Below are 14,798 nucleotides of genomic sequence, written 5' to 3'. Positions count from 1 at the left end.
AGAATGACAGTGACGGCGACAAGTCTGTGATAGAGTCAGAGACCGCTCCGTAGTATTTTTGACCAGAATTTCTCCCCTTTCATCTCACATTGAAATCTTCCACGACACATGGACCAGATTATAGAACAGAAACCCTGGTGACAACTCAGTCATATCAAAGCCTTCACTGATCTTTACTATAAAACTGTTGCAATGCGAGCTGTGATCGTCTAATGAAGAACTCAGCCTTTATAAGGCATGCAACCTTTAGCCTCTTAGAAACAAATTATCCTTCCACCGTCTTCACATAAAGCCCATACAAATGAATAAACAAAAGCTTTCATAGTTGTCTCCACCATTTTCTCTGATGACTCTAAAACCTCTGTGGTTCTGCCCATCATCCACATCAGGCCACAGAGATTCTAGTACTACTGTACTCTTTTCATCAGCACCACATTTCCTGGATTTTCCATTATTTATGCCACTTCACATCCGACTGATCACAAAAGCCCACATCTGAAATCCTCTTTAACTTTAGCACACGCTTCCAGATTCTGCCTCAGAGCCTGCCCTTGTTAGAGTATTGTACATTACACCAACAAGTCCTAGATCTCCCTGGTGATTCTCCTCTGCACAAGAAAACAGGAGCAGCTGATTAATTTGAGGAGACAAAGCTACCCTCTGAATATCAAGTATCATCCCTCACCAGGAACAGCACTGATGAGACGTAAATGACATGAAAGCTGCAGCCATGCTTCACTGGAAAGGCCACCGTTTCCTGCGGGTGGGAGTTTGTGCAGAACAGAGAACAAAGGTGCTTTCATATTTATAATGCAACACTGAGGAAAAAGGATGAAAAAAACATTGGGTATAATTTCAACCGTGCCACATCACACTTCATCTGTCATTCTAAGATGTCCAGTATGCTAATGAAACTCAAAAACCTTATCTGTGTATCAATTATGAATCTGAACAAATGACATTATCTATTCAACAGGGTGGCAAAGATTTTGTCAAGGATTAAAAAAGGTAAAATGTGTCACTAATAAATTTTGCACACTCAAAATTACAGTGTTAATTTACTTCTTCATTTTCGGCGATATGCGGCAGATATGATCTCTTACTGGGTAATTATTTTCTACTACATAATTAAACTGTCTGAGGAAGCCTCTCCTTTCTAAAAGTGAAAAACTGGGTTTTAAAACTGTTGAAGTAATTTGTTAAATCTAGTATTGCAAACAAATTAAAATATAGGAGCAAAATGCTGAAATGATCAGGAGGGAAACATTATTTTACATAATTTAAAAAGCCTGTCATGAATTCATTATTAGAAATTAAGGTTTAACAAGTAAATAAAATTGGATTATAGGTAATAAACATAAACCCACGGGAGGCTGCAAGCACAGTACTTTTGGTGTTTTAGATCATATATGAATATTTAAAATCAATTGAATGGATGCATGTACACCATTTTGAGCTAATGTAAGCATGTGAGGTGAAAGACACGAAGCGAAGACATCTCAAGCAGCAGGATGCAGGTCTATGAAAGCACAAACAATGTATGCTAATTCGGCAGAGATGATTTACAGGACAAATGGCTATGATTGAATCAAAGTATATGGCTCCATAAGCATAATGCAGCTTGTAATCTCTGAAAAAAAAATATCTCTAAACAGGAAAACAATGAACTTGAACAGAATGGACTTCTACAACACAAAACAGCATCAATCATTTCAGTGTGGGCTGCTATATCTATTCAAATTCTGGATGATTACACAAATGCTATGCAAGTGTTCTGATGATGCAGTATCTCAAAATTTTACATTTAACAATATTTATCATGATAACAACTCAACGTGTACGGATAAATGTAAAATTCTCTCAGCACGTTGGCATGGCTTTCTAACTTACGCAATAAACTAAGGAGGATCGTATGATGTTTAGCTAGTGTCTGTGCACATCCATATTCCAACTGAAGGTCTTGACCATGGTACATTGGGCAGAAGGTCGTAAGATTGTCAGCCCATCACAGCTGTGAGGGCATACTCACACCAACAGACCATCTTAAAAGGGGGATACCCCTTTACAGGTGCGTGCACTGTCCTAGAAAGGAGAACACTAACACGAGACACATGGAAATAAAAGGAAACCATTCAAATTTCAGACAGAATAAGCTCAGGAGCGCCACAGAACAAAATAACAATGGCTTACATCCAGTAACTGCTAATTCTTTGTTGTTTGTTTGTGTAGCATCTGAATTGTTTGCTTTGTGTGGCTGTTAGTTGGTGACTAGAGTGTTGCTAACATGGAGAGATGTCAAATTTCTCTTTTGGCTCTCGAGCTGTTTAGGAGCACATGATCCCAGCAAAAAAGAGAATCGGTGCAAAAATATTACACCATTCTTGTAAACTGAATACTTAAGTTAAAAAAAGGGGGGGGGAAAGAAAAAAAAACAAAAATCACTGTTTTGACCTAGCTGACGTCATTACACAAATTAAGAATATCTGAGTTTTTATCTTATAATGAAAACGGACTCAAATTTATGTGAATTTACTCTTTCCAGCTGTGTCGGGTGTAACGGAGCGGTGCATACCTCGCACAGCGCTGTTGTGTTTCTGTTGCACATTTGTTTCCCATTGTGTGTTCCTTCTTGTCCATGTTATCATCATGCACAAAACAGATGGCTGATGCTAACAATGATAAACCAGTAACAGAACCATCAGCATGGATCAGTAGCCTTTGGACTGCAAACACTGTCTCTTTCCAGCTAAGGTAAGGCACACGCAGGAGACAGAGAGAGGTAGTGTATCAGAGTGCTTTGACATTGCTTTAAGACAAAGAATGGATGGTCCTCTGTCTGTTCCACACCAATCTGTGATGAACGTGAAGTATGTCTATGAAAGAAAACATAAAAATGCCCGGTTCTGACTATAATTGCTATGCATATCTGGGGGCCTACTAATTAGCATTACATCACTACGTTAAATACAGCTCCTCTGACATTAACATCCCCTTGATTGATTCTATACATGGTTGCTTTGACACCAGCTGCAGTCTGTCCATCATCCCTCAAAACACAATCAACTCCTTCTGCCACACGGGAAAAATAATGCCACTCACTGTTTGGCAAATAAGTGGAAAATAAAATGATGTTAAAAGCAGGGACTGAAATATTTCTGGTTGTAAACAGTGGTGAAGCACATTAAAAAAAAGGCCATTCACTCCCGCAATTGTCCCCCTTCCTCATGTGTGTGTCCACGTACAAGAACTGATGGGTTAGAGCTCACTGTGGGGCTGACTTTTTATGGCCAATGAATGACGGTCAACGAAAATGGAGTGAGTGAGGTTGCCGCTGAGGTGCATAACAAGTACAGTGATACACCCACAGTGTTCAGCTGAAATATCATGGTCCTATGAGTTTCAATCAGTTCTTCATTCTGCCCATGTCCTCTGTGGACAAGTTACTGTTCCTGGCCCTGACTCCTACTCTACCTGGAAAGTGATGAAGTGTTGTGTCTAACCAGTCCCACCTGCTAAAGAGAGAAACTGACCCACATCATGGGCCTAAGTAACACACAAGAATACTCATAGAGGGATTTTCAAGGCAAACTATTGCCTAATGTGTTTGATGGTGATGATGCAGTAAGTGGAATTTATGCACCTACTAGTTAAGAAAAATGCAAGAATTTTTATATGGAAACTAACATTTTTGCAGGTAGGTCAATGGAAATGGTGATAATAAAGTAACATTACAAAGCAGGTTTTCAGGATGCTGTGAATAGGTATAATACAGGTAAGCTCAGTTTGCACATAAGCCACTGTATGCTGTTTTCCTCACAGTGTCAAAGCAACTGCCAACCTAAACTAGCACTGAAATGTAATCAACAGAAAATGTATCAACACCAATTTTACATTTAAGTCATGTAGGTAAAGTGCTGAACACAGGTTTTCTTCTAAATTTTTCTAGGGTAACTACTACAGTAGTAACAGACATTTTTTGATTGATGGTGTTTAGGAACACAAAGCATGCTGTCATGACAGAGGAGCTGTGCAGAGTGATTAAAAAGGAAAACATTGCTTTCCTACACAATCAATACCCCGCATTAAGGGCTGGTTTACCATTCATCTCAGGTTTGCTCTCTGCAGCGAGGGCCCCTTTTTTTATGGCCATGCTGGGAGACAAAAGAAACCATGTGTTTCCAGAGGTTGACTGGACAAGAATGGCTCTCATCAAGGATGGAAAATTTGGATGAATGTAGGTTGTAAACGGGGAGTCTATGGAGCGACTGGTAGACAACCTCGACTATTACTGTTTACTGGCAGATGGCAGGGCACTGTTAGTTACACTGCTTGGAGAACCTCTGGGATACTTTGTCACTGAAACAGTGGTAGCCCCACTGGTATTAAGTGAGATCCATGGCAAAATCTGTAATAGTGTTCCATACCCGATTCAAAGAAGTGAAGTAAAATATATAACAGAATGCAATGATTTGCAAATCATTTTCAGCCATATCTAACAATTGACCACAGTAAGGACAAGATATTTGATATTATGTCACAGGTCAATCAGAAATCAATTGGTGAGCTTTGACCCTTCAGAGGTCATGCATTGAAAACTGACATGACTCAGGAATATTACTATGAAACACTTCCGTCCGTAAACACAATTTGTCACTGCATCTACAAATGCAACTTAGGACACTGCCATGCAAAGAAAAAGCCAGTGACGAACAATATTCAGGAACACAGCAGACTTCTCTGTGCCCGAGCTCATCTGAGACATGTGTGCTATGGTCCTCTTGGCAACAGAGGTAAATCTAGATTGTTACCTCAAAAGCCAGCATCTGTGATGCTATTGGGGTGCTTAAGTGTCATTGGCATTGCAATGCTGAAAAGTACATACAAGTTTCAGAGCAACATATGCTGCCAATGAAGACAAAGACTTTTTTAGGGTGTCTCTGCTCAGCGAGGCAATGTCAAGCCACGTTCTACACATGTTACAACATGGCTCCATTTCGAAAAAGTGTACTAGACTGTCCCCCATTGTAATGTGTGGTATAAGAGTGACAAGAGAGACCTCGCACTGCTGAGCAGCTGAAGTTGTACATCAAGAACAAATAGGAAAGAATTACAATTTCAATTCCCATTTACAAAACATTAACTCAGTGTAGTTAAAAGAAAGGTGATATAACACAGAGACAAACATGCCACTAATCCAACTTTCTTGTATTGCAGGCATCACATTTAGAAATGAGTTTATGTTTACAAGTAACAATAAAGTTTATCAGTTTGAATACTGTATTGTCTTTGGTTTAATATAGGTCAAGAATGATTTGAAATCACTGCATTCTGTTTCATGTTTACGTTTCACACAGCATCTCAACTTATTGGAGTCAGGGTTGTACTAAACATGTTCAAACACCATCTACTCCCTTAATGTCCTGTCTGAGCCATAGCCATTTATGCATAAGTGTAATCACATTTTTGACCTCGTATGCAAGAACGCACACATGCTATGAGCTCAGCAAAGATATCCACCTGTGCTTATACTGCCTGGATAATACTCCATTTTTGCCCTTGAGAATGACCAGAAATACAAAAAAGGTAGGCACTCTGTTATCATCTTTTTCAGGGCAACATCCATCTTTTAGGGGGACGCCAAAAATGAATTTCTGTTTGTATCGACTGCCTCAAATAAGTATTGAATGCTACCATGAATACAGTGGAAGGGTGGGTAGTTAAGGAGGCAAATGGACTCTGATGTATGATGCGAGGCCTCAGGATGACAAATGTTCCAAGAAATGCATTTGTCCTTCACAGCAGTGTTAGCACACTTTGCAGTATGCATGTGGATCATTTTCATGAGGAGTGATATGGGGGTGGGAGTGGCGCCTAGAAACAGGAGTCCCACATGTTCTTCACAGACTGACATCCATCATGAACACATTCTCAGAGCTCCTGCCTACTGCTGCCCCATCAGCAGCACGCATTAGCCATAAATTGTGTAGCTCAGCCTGCAGTTTTTAATTAGACACATACAGAGAAGAAGGAGGAGAGGGGGGTTGCTACAGAGACAGAGAGAAGAGGACAAGTAAATTCATGCATCTCCCAATCAGCTGCTATTAATCTGTTGTTGTTGTTGGCTTAGAATATGCAGGTGGTAAAGGGATAATGTTCATTGCTAATGCATAGCTATAGCAGTTCATCCTTCAAAAAAATGCCAAGCTAATATAAGCAAACCCCTAAATGTAAAAACATAATAAAAAAGAGAGCTAATGGTGTACCTGTTCATGGCCTAGCATGCAGCCAGTTTAATAGTATTTGCAGCGTTATCTTGAAATGGAAAGGCAAGCCAATACTTGTTTAAGATTATCACACGTACACCATATAATTAACATTACACAACCTACCTCCTTGTTTACTCCTGCATCATTTGTTCACCATCATTTGCTGAAGGCATCATTATAATGAGTATTTGGTTTCTGGTAAGAAAAGAGGAAAAATAATGCTCACTGAGGCATAAAATGGGGATACTACATTTATGACTACGTGAAGTAAAAAGTAAAAAGACACAGTTGATGAGGTTGTTTAAACATTGGTAACATCTAATTAGACATAATGTATTTTAGAGGCAATGGGGGGGGAAAAAAAAAGATTCTGTCAGTTGATCAGTACAATGTGCACACAAGGAACCTGAAAAAGCTTTCCCATTTCAAAAATATCTGCATTCCACTCAGTGAAGAAAAAAAGAACACAGCAATATGTGTCCATTTAAACGTGACACTTTTATTTGTTAAAATATTTTGCTCATATGCATGTTAAAAATGCCAGTTCTGTCATGTCATGTCATGTCATGTCATGTCATTGTCCGAACCGCTTATCCCTTTCCATGGGGTTGCAGGGTGTTGCTGCTGGAGCCAATCCCAGCCTTGTCTCAGGGCGAGGGCAGGGTACTCCCTGGATAAGTTGCCAGCTCATCGCAGGGCCCTTACTGATGAGCAGTGTGGGGTTCAGTGTCTCGCTCAAGGACACTTCGACATGCAGCTCAGCCCCGCCCGGAGCTGGGATTTGAACCAGTGACCTTCCAATCACTAGTCGACCTGCTCTACCCGCTGAGCTACAGCCGCCCCCAATGCCAGTTCTATTTTTTTCAAAAATTGCATGACTTTACATCATAACTTCAAACTTCAGATAGCAAGTGGTGGTCTGTGACTCAAAATGTTAAAATATTAATCAGTTGAATACCTCAGTTTTATATTATTGGGTTGTGTAAGGTGTGCATTAGTATGCAAACAGGAAGCAGACATCTAGAATTTAAACCAGGTGCCTTCATTTGAGAGGAAGCACAACTAGAAATTGTACATGAGTGTAAGATGCTGGTGCAAAGGTCATCTATCACTCTGCTCAGCTAAATAACACATAGCGTAAAAGGACATTTATTCAATCATAAAGAAGACTTGTGACATGATTATTGCTTATTTGCGTGCAAGATAAACAGCTATGAGGAGGCCATTTAGTGGATTACGTAAAAAACCCCAGAAATCTGCCTGTAGCATGTTATTAATTAAATATTGGTTAGCTGTCCATACATAAAGGGTAGTGTGGTGCAGCCTGGTTGTGTGATTTAGTCTATACATCAAGAAAGATACAGTGAGGATAAAAAGTAAAAGGTCTGGTCAATCTTTAAAGCTTGACACCGCAATGTCAATAGCATCCTCATGCTTTAGGTGATCAAAGAAACAGCATTTATGTACAGGAAAACATGGGGCAGAGCTTGTAACCTGTTTCTCCCCACTGTCAATGCCCAAGATGAAATAAAAAGGCAGCCAGGATCAAGGTAAACATCGCTATCACAGCTTTTTTTCATTCCCAGCGCCTCTCTCTCTCACTCTCCAAAGAGTACAACATAAATCACATGGCAACCGTAATGGGAAGTGGGACTGCGGTGTGCCAAATGAAGCAATAAAACAGATCCCGAGTGTCCCTTTCAAAGCATTAGTCACACAGTGTCCATATGTCCACTGCTTTATTGAAGCAGAAGACGCTGGTTACATTCAAACAAACACCTGTGCACACATTGGTTGTCCTAAATGAAGGTCAATCATATCATAGGAAAAGCGGCGTAGTGAAAAAATTTTACCTCATAATTTGGCAAAGTCACTTACAGCCAGATAATGTCAGGCTGCCAAAAGGAGAACACCAATAGCTGGACTTTTACAGCAGCCGTCTAATGGAGCTGCATGACGACTGACACATCCCATCTCTACAACAGTCACTTTGATGTGGAGAACCATGGGACTTAATACCCCCATGACCAATTCTTGGAGCACAGACAAACAAGCGGGGCTCTCAACACTCTAGACTAGAAGGAGCAAGCGTGATAAAGACAACAGGGATTAACATGATACACTGATAGAAGCATGAGACCTTCCAGCTTTGACAGACTCTTGAGTAAGGTCTGCAACTAACGCCCAATCCTAATACACTCCTTGTCCCTACCACTTAGCCCTACCCCTTAGTTTTATGTTTGCACCTAGGCTTTATTGTGTCTCGATTCTTGTTAGGATAGAGGGATTGGAGCTAAAGTGTTGGAGCTACATGCTCCTTCAAACTGAGGTTTTTTCACAGAGGACACTCACAAACGAGGGGTGGGGATAGAAATTGGAAATGAGATTGAACCTAAAGCATCTACACTCTTCTGCTGTCCTAAGGCCCAATCCCAATACACCTCATGCCTCTCGCACTTAGCCCTAACCCTCCATTTTGTGTGTTCACACCTAGGGATAGGGTCTCCCTTTGTTGGGATAGATGGGTAGGATGTAGTGTTACAGTTACTTGGCCTTCCACACGAAGATGATTGTTTTTAGAGGCAAACTTCAAACTGATGGTTATGAGAACCCTGTTGACCTATTTTTAATGTCCTTTTCTTTATGTCATTGTGATATTACCTGGATGGCCATTTGACATTAAAGTGTTTTGAAGGGTTGTCCTATTTCATAAAGGCAGAATTCAACCACTACTCCTTGTAACTCTGCTGATGGGTAAGGGGCCAACAAGGGGTAGAAGTAAAAATTGGAAATGGGATTGAGCTATAGTTGTTCAAGTTTTGCAAATGCTGAAATATCAGTTGCACCTCACGCTGTCAGCCAGCTCAGGCCTAAGCATTAGTAACAAAGAAATTAATCTCACTATACAACACTCCCCTTGTCATATCAGTGTTGATATTCACCTTCATACTGTATGCCAGTAAAAAAGGGCAATACATACAGAGTGTAGAAGAAAAAAAGGTAAAAGGAACTGAGGAAATTTAAAATGGTGTACTTTAGGTTACACCTGTAGACAAGCTGTCACCGGCTGACAGGTTGTTTCAGGCAGTCATTTGGAAGCCATTTACTGTGAAAAGGAAACAATTACCTCCTCAAGCTACACAATGACACAAAGTTGTCCTAACCACAGCTGCACTGGGTTTTAAATTCTCCATTTGTTAAGTTAGGATATTAAATTCAGCACATTAGGTAGCAAAAGGGGAATATTGGAGACACACACACACACACACACACACACACACAAAAACACTTAAAAAGGTAATAGTGTGTGGAATTTACGAACTATTTTCAGTAGTGTTTCATCTTGATCTAGTATGCAAACAGGGGGGTTATTAAGAGGTTAGCGATAAATTCTTGATTTCACTCTTCATGTCACAGTTCCCAAAACACCAGAGGTGAGCAGGAAGAATATTTTAGGATTCAGGGGGCATCATTTGGTACGGTCACAAAATGAGGGGGTGTACCTTTAAACACAGTTATTATCTTTGAGCACATATGGCAGCAAAATATTAAGTCTAACAGATTTACTAGATGTAAGAATTTTGCATTTATAATCAGGAGAGATGATATTCTTGTGAAATGTCTCCATCACCAGTGCCAAAGGCAAAACAACATACTGTGTACAGGATTAATAATTCCTGCCTGGATAGAGCTGCCCGGAAGAACACAATTCTGTTGTAGCAATGTGAATATAAAAAAAGCAAGCTTGTACAAAAAAAATGAATGCTAAAGACATCATCTGGTTTTCCTAACAAAAACAGTAATTTAAATGTTTTGAACTTCTAATCAGTGCATGGCTGATTACACTATGTATGTTGTAATACAAAGCAAAAACTGTTTCACATATGTGATATGCATGCACACAAATGTTTTCATACAAGAGAGCAAGATTTCCGTCCAAGGTTACCTGATCTAACTAAAAAAAATATTAGTTTAAGATTGGGAAACGCTGCAAAAGCAAAATACACCCGTTTTAAAATTACTAAATTTCAACCCCTAGAGTTAAAAAGTGTCTGCTTGAGAGCAGCATCTAATAATAATAATAACAATAATTTGCATTATCAAATAATCAGCTGATTATTTCTATTAGTAAAGTACAATTTGTTTAGTTGACATATGTATAAAAAGAAAAAAAGAAGTTGTTTTTAGAGTTTTTCCATTATTGCAAAAGCTGACATTATACTCTTTCAGTTCATCTTTAAACCACCAGCAAATCCAACCTAACAGTGGCTTTGACTCAGTAGCAAAAAAAGAAATAATGAAAGTTTGATTCAGCACATTCACAAGTGATCAGCAGTTTTGTTTTCCCCACAACTGTTCAGTAAAATGAAACCACTAAGGCTGTGAGATTGCAAAAACTTGCTTTATTTCCCCCTGTGATAAAGCCTACTGTGACAGTTCCTGTCATAGCAATCTTATATTTGACAGGCCACAAACAGAAAAGGAGAACAATCAAAAAAAAGTGTAGTAGTTCAGTATGTGCTTTACAAATGGTAAAAGTTAAATGTCTTTTGTCATATACTGTAATTAGTTTGAGTTGAACCCAGTGAATGTTTTTTTGCATGCTGCGTATTTTGGGACAAACGAGTGTGATATACATTTAAAAAAATAAAAATAAAAATGAAGCTTTTACCACTGTCACACAGGCACTTTATTCCATAATGCTCTGGTCATTCTGCAATCCACCCTCAAAATAGAACGCTGTGATCTGTCAGAGGGTTTTAAAAGGGCCACAGACTGAACAATCTGGCGCACAGTCCCTGTTGCCATTCTGCTTCTGTTAGTCATTAAATCAAAGGTTATCAGACACTGAAGTGTCAAAGACAAATATCTAACAGTTTTGCCATCCAGAGTTCTTTGTTCTAAGCACAACATTTAACTTTGTTTCACATTGTAATTCTTGGGAAGTAGTAGGTGAAGGTTATTAAAGTAGATGGGGCATTTCATTATTCCAAATATGCAAATTCTTATAGGATAAAACATAGGACAATGTTCTTTGAGATGAGAAAAAATAGGAAAAAAAGAAGCCTTGATTTAATGGTGCTCACAAACACCTGAAATTCATTGGAGGGTTAATACTAAGAGCACAGCGCATGCAGCTGTGGCTTCAATAGATGTGGGAGAGTCACTTGGGATACTCATCAGACTATTTTTATTTTGATGAATGTGTGGGTAAAATAACTAATTTCCTGTCTGCCTCTGAGCCATCTTCACAGAAAGAGCTTCTTCTCTGTTGCTAAATGAATATTTCCATCACCTGCTTGCACTACTCCAGACACTGTGTACTTTACAGTAGCTTGTGGTGCTAACAAAAAAATATATGGTACTGAACAACACTGACCACTTACAGTGACCATGATAGTAAGTGATATTTAAATAATTGATGGAATAATACTTAAATCAAATGACATTATTAGAGTTCATTTGGAATATGACAGGGAATATTGGATTTTGTTTCGGGACTATTGCTCCTTCTACTTTCTAAAATTCAAATTAAATACAACTATGATATTGTGCATACATACATTCAAACTGCTTAGGGAGTTAGCTTTAAATAGGTGGCAACAACATGTAAAAGCACCACACTGCCCAAACGAAAACCCCCAAGAGGCACTGAAGCAGGGGACTTTTCACTTTAACCCATGGACATGACCTAGACAGCAAAACAAACACACACATTTTCCTAAGGAACTGAAGAGCTTTTAGTACATTGTGACAACAATTTCTACTTTCAGTTGTAGGCAATAGTTCCTTCCCCCAGAAAGTCCCTGCTCTCCAGCAAAAATTTTCTTGTTGAACTGATTGAATACAATACAATACAATACAATATAAACCACAAAAGTACTTACAAAAACTGTGGACATCGTGGGTACCAGTATTAGGACTAATGATGTGAATTTCTTTGATTCTGACAGTTCTGTTGCCAAAATCCTGACAAGTTTAAAAAGAGAGTGAGATAAATGAAGCACTTGTTTTATAGTTTCAATGTGGCTCTGTACTAAAGCAGAAAAAAACAGAAACAGAAACAAAGAAACACTAAGCAGATTTATGGCTACTTTCGAGACAAGCGTCTAGTGTTTCAGCTTCTCTTCAATCACACTTTGTGACTCTGCAAACATGAATGGAATACATCAGGGATTTTTTTGGAATTAAAAAGTCTCAGATGAAGTTTGTGCCTTTTAATCTGTTGTCAGTCTAATTTACTTAATCTTTATTCCTTTAGATGTGGCACAAAAACACATACATAAATGTATAAGAAGGGATTTTTTGTTTCTAGGGCTATCTGGTCGAAGCCTGACAAGGTCATTGTTACTGAGGGAAAGATCTTGATGTGTGTTGGTAGCCATTACAAAAAAAAACTGTTAGTAACAAAAACAGAAAGAAAAAAAGAAATAACCCCAGTGGCACTCAACACACTCAAAGAGCTGAGGGTATAAAACAGAGACGTAGATAATAGTAAAATCATGCATGTGCAGTTCCAGATATACCAACATACCTTCTAATCCTAACAAAAGGAGGCCATGACCACCTGTGTCACAGAAAGTAGCAGAGTGGGATGCAAATCAGACAAAAATATTTTTGCTGACGAAATACCAACAGGATGCAGACACAACAGGTTCATGGTGTTACTTAAACTTCAATTTGAAATCAACAGAGATTTTAATCAGTCAGCCACTATATCTTGTTGAAACATTTGACTATATCATAATAACCTGAGGGATAACCAAAAGGCATCCAATTTGTCTGCCTGCAGCATTTTTGAAGTTCGTTTAGAGCTCTGCCTTCAGGACAGTACGAGTTACGTCTGGCATAGGCCAAACTAATACTGACATACATGTACTTTCACTTAAGCAGGTTACCACCTGTGAGCCAAATGAGGGTCAGCATCTGTCCTTGCTAGTACTGTCATTCCAGGCTAACTGCATGAGGATAGTGTGAAACAGAACACCTTGCACAGACAGAGCTTTACTAATGGAAAAATCTTCACACAGTTCCTGTTAGTGAAACTCGACAAGCGGTGCCCTCTGAAAGCTGTGCGCAGCCAGGCCTGAAAGAGGGCAGGAAGGGTGCATGGCATCGCAACTTAATATCATCCTCCATACAGACAGAAAAACTACTTCTGTGTAGATGTTTGGTTAGCTCCAAACATCACAATGATCTAAAACAAATACATCACATACAACATCTGATTTTTGCAACACATACACCAAAACGTGGAACATGAAGTTTAGTATCTGAATGGAGAGAAGAGCACAGAAGTAAGTGGCTAATGCCCAAAGGGAGCAGCTGACCCACCAACCAACCTTTATCAATATGCATGGCTAATATATGCTAAAGCTTTTTTTTAACTCCCAAAGCTTTTTTAGTGCCTGATCATTTGGATGTTTATTTTTAATTGCAATTAAAAACCGGTGCAAAATTGGCAAATATGTGCAAGATAATGCAAATATATGCAAAAAATAAAAATAACAATATTTTTGAATGAATGGAGGTCGCTATGCTGTATAAATCTGTTTAAAGATTCAACATAATGAATAATCAGAATCTGGGGTAAGGAGACAACACTTCACTCACTCTGAAGGATGCCACTCAAATCCAAACATTTTCTCCTGAATATTTAAGCTACGTGAATACAATATTCTTTTTGCTGCAGGAAGACAGTCAATGCATGACAATGAGATCTCCTAATGAAATCAACCATCACTCTGCAATGCATACATATTAAACTGGGGTCTCAATGTCATTTGCTCTTTTGCATCGTTTATTCTTTTAGCTCATTTCCCCCAGGTTCACTCAATATTTTATTCTGACTTCGATTTGTTTACAGCCAAGACTAATGACTGCATATCACGGTTTTATTCGGTGTGCCTGTGTTATCTGTGTAATGAGAAGAGCCATTACCAAATTAATGTTATTTGCATAAACATTTTCACCTTTGTAAATTATTTATTTTGAGTCACGCAATGTTAATGACAACCAATTGCCAAATAGAAGCCATGCGATATATCTACACTCCTGAGGAATCTCTTCCATTAACAATGTTGTTTAGAACTCAAATCAATCACAAAAATTCTGTAACAACATGAAATAAATGGAGCTAAACAGCTGCCATGTATTGGTATTTTAAATCTGATTTAGCCTTATACTGTGCTTAAAACAGGTACAAAACACTTGCTTGTTCACAAACTACAATTTGCTTCCTCCTGAAGCACTAACAACAAACACCAGTTTCATGATTACACATGCAATCTCTGTGTAAAAAAATGACATTTAAATCCCCTTCCTCTAGCTTAGTAAACAATGGAAGAGAGATAATTGATCATGTGCTAAGGGGGATCTCTGTGAGCGGCAGAAGGTCACCGCCCGCCAGCAAAGCTGATAGGGAAAATGGCGTTGATGCTCCCGAGCTGCCATTTTTCTTCCCTGACAAAGACTCCATCTGCCACCAAGCCATTTGCAGCCTCCGAGTCAGAATATCAATGATTTCCAACC

General features: G+C 39.0%; 1 protein-coding gene across 9 annotated transcripts in view; it reads right to left on the bottom strand.

Moving 5' to 3' along the window:
• The window catches only part of LOC119025743 (bromodomain adjacent to zinc finger domain protein 2B), a 53,041-nt gene that overhangs the window by 26,443 nt on the left and 11,800 nt on the right, over window positions 1–14,798 (bottom strand). The window contains exon 3 of one of the 9 annotated variants that reach the window (XM_037109652.1): window positions 6,390–6,461. The exons of the other annotated variants lie outside the window; for them this stretch is intronic. The gene's annotated coding sequence lies outside the window, so the exon portion shown is untranslated. The remainder of the gene's footprint in view (window positions 1–6,389; window positions 6,462–14,798) is intronic. 9 annotated transcript variants of the gene reach the window in all.

This window comes from Acanthopagrus latus, chromosome 9 (genome assembly GCF_904848185.1).
Source record: "Acanthopagrus latus isolate v.2019 chromosome 9, fAcaLat1.1, whole genome shotgun sequence".
In the NCBI taxonomy this organism is placed as follows: domain Eukaryota; kingdom Metazoa; phylum Chordata; class Actinopteri; order Spariformes; family Sparidae; genus Acanthopagrus; species Acanthopagrus latus.
The sequence above is the reverse complement of the archived record's forward strand: the minus strand, read 5'-3'. Positions and strand labels throughout refer to the sequence as shown.